Source organism: Galeopterus variegatus, unplaced genomic scaffold (genome assembly GCF_000696425.1).
Source record: "Galeopterus variegatus unplaced genomic scaffold, G_variegatus-3.0.2 Scaffold5337, whole genome shotgun sequence".
Taxonomy (NCBI): Eukaryota; Metazoa; Chordata; class Mammalia; order Dermoptera; family Cynocephalidae; genus Galeopterus; species Galeopterus variegatus.
Genome location: NW_007731448.1, coordinates 152,759 through 159,745, shown reverse-complemented (window position 1 = coordinate 159,745; position 6,987 = coordinate 152,759).

The window sequence follows — 6,987 nt, the reverse complement described above, 5'->3', positions numbered from 1 at the left end:
AATAAATAAATATACAAACAAATAAAGGGGGGGGAGAAGACACAACAATTACAATTCCTTGAAGTTGATATGACAAGTGAACAGAAAGGACATTGTTGGGAGGGAGGGGGGAGACCGAGTAGGGAGGGAGGCTTCGGTAATGGGCCACAATAATCAACCACATTGTATATTGACAAAATAAGAAAAATAAAAAAAATAAAGATTTTACTTCCTTTCCTTTTTTTTTTTGTCTTTTTTCATGTCCGGCAATGGACCGCAACCCTCAGTGTCGTGCCCGTACCGGACTGGGACCGGCAACGGGATCGCAACCCTCGGTGCTGCGTCCGCCCCTCGCTCAGCCAGTGAGCGGGAACCGGTCTGCATGTGAGATCCGAACCCTCGGCGGGAGCGCCGCCACACTCCCAAGCGGTGCACTGTAGCAGTGCGCCACCGGGCCGGCCCTTACTTCCTTTCCATAATGTCTCCTCTTCCCTTTCTTTAGTCTCACCTGCTGCTACTTCCCCATCATTTAGTAATACCCATTATTAAATGAAATTCAGAGTTGTTATTGTTATTGTCATTGTTGTTTTGAGTTGCAAGATATTTGCTGTAACAGAGACAAGGAGGCAGCAGATCTTACATCGTTTTCATACAGCACGCAGTGAGGGGGCAGGATGTCTGATGGGGTGACTCCTGAATACTAAATTTTCAAGACTTGGGAATGGCGACAAAACATTTCAGTGCCTATGTCTAACATAAAAAAGATTGAAGATATGCGCCTTCATCTAACTGACCACTTTGACAACTATGATGAACTAAAACCAAGATGACACTTTCAATTATTTTTTAATTGTGGTAAAATATACATAACATAAAATTGACCATTTAAACCATTTTTTTAAGTGTACAGTTCTGTAGCATTAACTGTATTCACATTGTTGTGTAACCATTACCACCATCCATCTTCAGGACTTTTTTTTTTTTTTTTCCTTTTTGTCTTTTTTCGTGTCTGGCAATGGATCGCAACCCTCAGTGTCGCACCAGTACCGGACCGGGACCGGCAACGGGATCGCAACCCTCGGTGCTGCGTCCGCCCCTCGCTCAGCCAGTGAGCGGGAACCGGTCTGCATGTGAGATCCGAACCCTCGGCGGGAGTGCCGCTGCGCTCCCAAGCGGCGCACTGTAGCAGTGCGCCACCGGGCCGGCCCCCATCTTCAGAACTTTTTAATCTTCCCCAGATGAAACTCTATTCACTAAACACTAACTTCTCACCTTCCCTCCCCCAAGCCCCGGGACACCACCTTTCTGCTTTCCAACTCTATGAAACTGACTACTCTAGGAACCTCACATAAGTGGAATCATAGTGATCCAGGAGGTGCTGAGTTTCCCTGGGCTAGGGTTTCAGGACATGCCTCTGGGTTTCCAGCCACTCCCTGAGGTCTCAGACTCCCTCCTCCAAGCTCTCCCCTGGAGGAGAGTTACTGTTGCCAGTTAGACCTATTTTTAGCACCAACAGGGGAATATGAGCCCACAAATGCTGGCTTATACAAATCCAGCAGCTGGGCATGCTCAATAGAGAGCACAGAACATTCTTGAACATGATGGTGCATGGGATAGGGTCTAACCAATGAACATGCTCCAAGAAGAGCCTGAGCACGTGCAAGACTAAATGTTACATAACTGGGAGCCACCCTCTTAATTGAATATTCATTAAATAGAGAAACTACAAAAGCCAAATCCCAGCCAAAGGCAGGATTGTTGCTCACTTTCCTGGAGGCAACCTGCAGTTTGCTGGCTGAGGTGCGTATACTTTACTTTGTATCAAACTTACTTTCAACAAGTGGCTGCTCACTCCTTTGAGCCAGCCTGCACTTTGTACTGAACTTAAAGTATGTTTTTCTTGCTTTTGTGTTAGACTGTTAGACTTGATGTCTATAGTGAACTTACTTTTGTGTTAAACTTGGTGTGGGCCCTGCTCAGTCTCTGGAGCTAGGCTGCACTGTCTCTGTGGAACCTGTATTTCTTATCTGTTACATTAAACTTGTCCTTACTTTCTACTGTGACTCTGCCCTTGAATTCTTTCCGTTGGTGGAGTCAAGAACCTGGTAAGAGGATAGGGTGGGTTGAGGCCGACTATCGGGCCCCCTGGACCCTACCTCCAGCATCAATACAATATGTGTCGTTTTGTGACTGGATTATTTCACTTAACATACATCTTTAGGATCCACCCATGTTGTAGCATGTGTTGAAATTTCCTTCCTTTTTAAGGCTGAATAATATTCCACTGAGTGTGTATACCATATTGTGTTTATGCAGTGGATGCATTGATGGACATGGGTTGCTTCCACCTTTGGCTGTTGTGAAGAAAGCTGCTACAAACATGACTGAGTCCCTGCTTTCACTTCTTTTGGGTATATACCCATAAGAGGGAACTTGCATGAATAGGGAAGACAGGAAAAAAGTAAGATTTTTGGCAGTGTTAACAATTGAGACTATATTGTAATGCCGTGAAGTTGAATTTTTTCTTAGTCTCCCAACTCTGTTTAGGATATATATGATTGACATTGTTTAGGTTAAGTAGCTTATCTTGGTAAAATTCATTTGTCATAGTATTGTCTCTTTAACAATGTGCTTTTACCAGTTTTTTTTTTTTACACCAAGAATTTTAAAATAGCTGGTATACTGTACCTGAGCAATTTGTCTTTCAGAAATCTATCAAAGGAAATCATTTTAAATTCAGGTGTTCATTGCAGTGTTATTTATAATAGTCAATAGTGGATTCTACCTAAATGTCTAACCATAGGGGATGGTAAAGCACATTGATAAAATTAAGAATACTATTAGGACATTAAAATTATGTTTATGAAATTTAATCATGTGCTAAATGCTAATTATGAAAATATATAAAGTAGGATTTACACAAAGATCTCAGTTATACCAGTACATATGTATCAATACTCGGTTTGATGAGGGCAGGAGGAAGAAAAAAGAAAGAAGATAAAAGATTGATGGCCTTCTTCCTTTTTTTTTTTTTTTTTTTTTTGCTTTCGCTTTTCAAATTTTCCTCCGATCAACTTGTATTCTTTTCATAGTAAAAAAAGTTTTAAAAAAGAAAAAATCATGGGAATACTTTTCCAAAGACTAGTTGTGATTTTTTTTTTTTTAACTTGAGATGGAGTTCAGGGGAAGCAAAATATTAGTGCTTAGAGATGGCTGGAAAGAGATGACCTTTGGATTGATACCATAGACTAGACCTGGGGCCCGGAGAGAAAGATGTTTCCTCAGTGTCTTAGGGAGTTGAGGAAAAACTGCAACTTGATTAAGGGGTAGCGAGCGAATAGATATCAAGTCAGCTGGCACAATTTTATTGCTGTTCACGTGCATTACTCCTCCTTTTTACCACGTAAGAATGCTACCAGTGTCAATACCACTTATACTTCAGAAGGGTGCTTCTAAGGGCTGGCCAGTTAGCTCAGTTGGTTAGAGTGTGGTACCGACAACACCAAGGTCAAGGGCTTGATCCTTGTAGTGGCCAGCTGCCAAAAGAGTGCTTCTAAATCTTGTCGAGATCCATAGATTTTTGTTTTTGTTTTTAATCACACTTTGTTCTTCTTGTTAGTATAGTGGTGAGATAATAAATAAGATTTTAAAAGTCACATTTTGTTCCCTGTAGTATTTTTTGCTGATACTCACTCCCTTGGTCTTTCTTTTTTTTATTTGTTTGACATCTGGCTGGTACTGGGAACTGAACCCTTGACCTCTGTGTTACAAGGCTGTGTGTGAGCCAACTGAGCTAACCAGTCAGCCCCATTCTCTTGTTCTTTAAAATCTCTCCCAACTTGGTTCCTGTGATGTTGAATGCGATTGTCCACCATCTGTGAATTCACTGAGCACTTCTTGGGCCAGGCACTGTGCTAGACTCAGTTTTTCCTACTTCTTTGAGACTTAGTCTCTTTGGCTAGCTCCTCATTTCTTTTTTTCCTATGTCTTTCCTCTATCCTCCTCCACCTCAGCTGTCATCGTGGTACAAGATTCAGTCTTGAGTCCTCTGTTTTTATCTCTATGCTCATTTTTTTTTTGCTTCCAGATATTAATTTTAATTACTTTGAAACAACATAACTTAGTACTAAATGTTTAACATCCATTATAATCGCTAAACTAGGAAATCAATATTTGTATCCGACCAGCTATACTAAAGTCATCAATTTTTCTTTTGACAAAAGGTAGTAAAAATCCCAGGAAGTAAGGGAGAGACTACTAATTAAAGGCCATGTTTACTAATCTGGCACCCTAATTCCATTTTTAGAACCTCCCAAGCAGCTAGAAGGAGAATGGGAAGAGGTGAAGATGTTGGAAAAGGGCCTTGTGGCCCCATTTTTGTTCTAAGGCAACATAGGGTCTAGCAAAGAAGAAAGTCGCTGAGGCTGGAGATGAAAACAAAAGCTTTTGGTTCAGACAGTAAAGGAGGCCCTCAAGCACAGTAATCAGTATATCCAGAAGGCACTGCTCAAGTGGACCTCATGAACTAGGGGGTGTCTTTTTGGCATCCAAGGCCTTTTTGATTTCTTCAAGTTTTTTACCAGGTTTGGTTTGTTATAATTCTGAGCCAGGGACATTCCAACCACATTGCCAAAAGTAAACCCAGGTTAGTTCAGTTGGTTAGAGTGTGGTGTTATAACACCAAGGTCAAGGGTTCAGATCCCCATACCAGCTAGCGGCCAAAACAAAGAAAAGAAAGGACAAAAGTAAATCCAAGCAGGAACTGGAGCAGGAGGAGGGCACGAAAGGCCACTGCAGTTCCTGTGTCTTTTCCTTTAGGGACATGAGCCTCTCTCACAGCTTCAACTGTCACTACTGAGCTCAGCAGTTCATCTGACTGCCATTCCTCAATCTTCAACCTCTGCCATATATGTTCACTTGAATAATTAAATAATCGTTCTCCTGGTCTCACCATGTCTAAACTGAATTCATCACATTCCTCCTTCCCAGATGGTCTCCCTGACCTGGCATCTCCATTTCCATCAAGGATATGCAATTATCTCAGTTATACCACTGACATTTTGGGGTCATCTTAGGCTGTTCTTTTTTCACCCTGCTAAGAAGCTTTTAACTAGCCCTGTTGAAATGTTTCTCTTCTCCATCCTCCCCTTTTCATGCCCATCTTCATCAACCTAATGTGTGCCACAGACCCCACAGTTACTATAGCAGCCTCCTCGTTGGGGTCCCTACTTAAGATCTTTTCTGCTTGCTTCCTCCCATACATCTCACACACTGTAGGGTAAAAGAGTATAGTATTTATAGTCTTTGGAGTTGTTTTGTTATCACTAGTCTTTTATCCTTTTGTGACACTTTCTACTCTGGAACTCTTAAATAATTTACCTCCCTAGCTAGATTGTCAGCTCTCTGAATAATCCAAATGATGAGCACCTTCGGTTTAGGAAAGGGAGCAGTTTCTTAAAAAACAAAAACCACACTGAAAACTGAGCAGCAACTACATGCCAAGTACTTTTCACAAAATTGACTTTGGTATATCCCATAGTGACTATCACAGGACGTTGAGATAAATCAGCAAATATTTGTTTAAAGAACTCGGTCCCCCACTTTAGCCAGTTGATCTCCTTCTATTGAATGGGGCATCATCATTAATGACAACGAGTTTTTGCTTATGTTCCTTTCCATGTCTAGAATCCCTTTTCCCACTCCCACTCCAAAGTTTCAAATTCTGCCCATCCTTCAGGACTGGCTGAAGTTCTACATCCTCCAGGAAGCCACTGACCCCTGATCATTTGGACTAATTATGTCAGAATTGCAAAGAACAAGTGTGGACTTGAGAATCATCAGACCTGAGTTTGACTTACATTCGGCTACATACTACCTGTGTAGCTCTCCACCAGCATGTAATGTTTTAGTTTCCTCATCTGTAAAATGATAGCCATTGCCTGCTTTGCAGTTATTTTGAGTGTTCATTGAAATAAACTAAAAGTACTAGCACCAGTGTTAGTTCTCCTCTTTAATCATATAAAACCCTGAAGTATTGCTTTTCATGTGTCTTATTTTTCCAAAACAAACAACATAAAACGTTCTGTGGACAGACACCGAGACTTCTTCTGTACCCGCCCCTCTTGACCTTAGGCAGCCACATAACAAGTACTGCCTAAGGCAAAAACTAGCTGGATGAGTGCAAATACGAACATGAGGGCTCTAGTACCCTAATGCCACTAAATCAGTAACTTACTGAATACCTCTTATAAGCTGAACACTGTAGGATGGGGAAGGAGGGTGGAGGGGACTGGTAGCCGGGTACCCCCCCACACACACTGCAAAGTAACAACATGCTAGTTCTCACGTAACACAAACTCTGAGGTAGGCAACCTGGCAGCTCCACAGTGCCTTTAAGGTCCTAGGCTCACTCTTTCTTCCTGCTTTGCCATCCTAAACATGCCGGGGTTTTTTGTTTTTTGTTTTTTTATGCTGTTAAGATAACTCTCATACCTCTATTTTGACTATATTCCAGGCAGAAAGAATAGAGAAGGTGAGTGGCAAAAGGCCAGCTAGGGCTGTCTCTTTTCATCAGGAACCTGCCAGAGCTGGTTCACATGGCCATTCTAGCTTCACGTGACTGTGAGCAGGTAGGTATTTTTACTAGGCACATTGTCTCCCTGAAAAATTGAGTTTCTGACAGCAAAGAGGAAAAGAATAGATATTGGGTAAGCAACTATCAGTAAGTGTTGCCACATGAAGCTTACAATCCGTTTAGTTTAGAATACACCATAAACAGATGGGAGGGATTCTTCGCCTGGCTTGAGCTCCAATGTCCCAGGCTGGGGAGCGCCCCTCCCCACTACCCTGTGTGGGTACCCTCCTTGTCCTGTTTGAACTTTGACATCCACACCAAGTCAATACTTCACTGGACAAAATAAGTTCTTGAGTCAAACATCAAGTAAGGAATATGAAGATATCACCATGTTTGTGCAGTTGCAGATAAATTCTTTCCAAAGTTAGGAGAAA